We start from the raw sequence: 587 nt of genomic DNA, 5'->3' as shown, positions 1-587 counted from the left end.
TATTTTATATTCTTCATAAAAACAATTTGTAAAGGCCACATTTCACTTCAATTAGTGTTTCCTTCTTTTTAAAATGTGGGGACTAGATTAGTAAATTTCTCTGGACGCCTACAAAATTCAACATGAAATGTATCGGCGACAGCAGGCTCGCCGCAGTGACAGCCCCGGACCTCAGGGACTTCACACGGTGAATGCTCATTCTTCCTCAAGGCACAGTTGTTGAGGGTCTGTGGGGAAAAGGGATGGGGATTCGGCCTGCACTAGGCACTGTCTCTTTCCGTCTGGGGCTTTTCCATCCCAAAGGCCTTGGGGTCTTCTCCAGGAAGCTCTGCATGTATCTGGAAGACAAGGGGAGAGGGCAGGAGGGGACCCATGGGAAATTTCTATGGTTCAACCCCAGCAAAGCGTCTCAACATTCCTGCCATCGGTTGGCCAGATCTCAGACCCTGGGCTCACCTGAGTGCAGGGCAGGCTGGGAAATGGAGTCCAGCTGTGTCCACGGGAGGACAAGGAAGTGGAGTTTGGTGGCCCTGTAGCAGTCCGTCCCACACAGATGTTCTTTTTCCTGTCTTTTCCTTCCTTAGAAA

The 587-nt window shown here is 50.1% G+C and overlaps 1 protein-coding gene across 1 annotated transcript in view; it reads left to right on the top strand.

The window, feature by feature from the left end:
- The window catches only part of ABCC12 (ATP-binding cassette, sub-family C (CFTR/MRP), member 12), an 85,207-nt gene that overhangs the window by 48,579 nt on the left and 36,041 nt on the right, over window positions 1-587 (top strand). The gene's annotated exons all lie outside the window — the stretch shown is intronic.

The sequence above is a fragment of the Propithecus coquereli genome, unplaced genomic scaffold (genome assembly GCF_000956105.1).
Source record: "Propithecus coquereli isolate 6110/MARCELLA unplaced genomic scaffold, Pcoq_1.0 Scaffold458, whole genome shotgun sequence".
In the NCBI taxonomy this organism is placed as follows: Eukaryota; Metazoa; Chordata; class Mammalia; order Primates; family Indriidae; genus Propithecus; species Propithecus coquereli.
The sequence above is the reverse complement of the archived record's forward strand: the minus strand, read 5'-3'. Positions and strand labels throughout refer to the sequence as shown.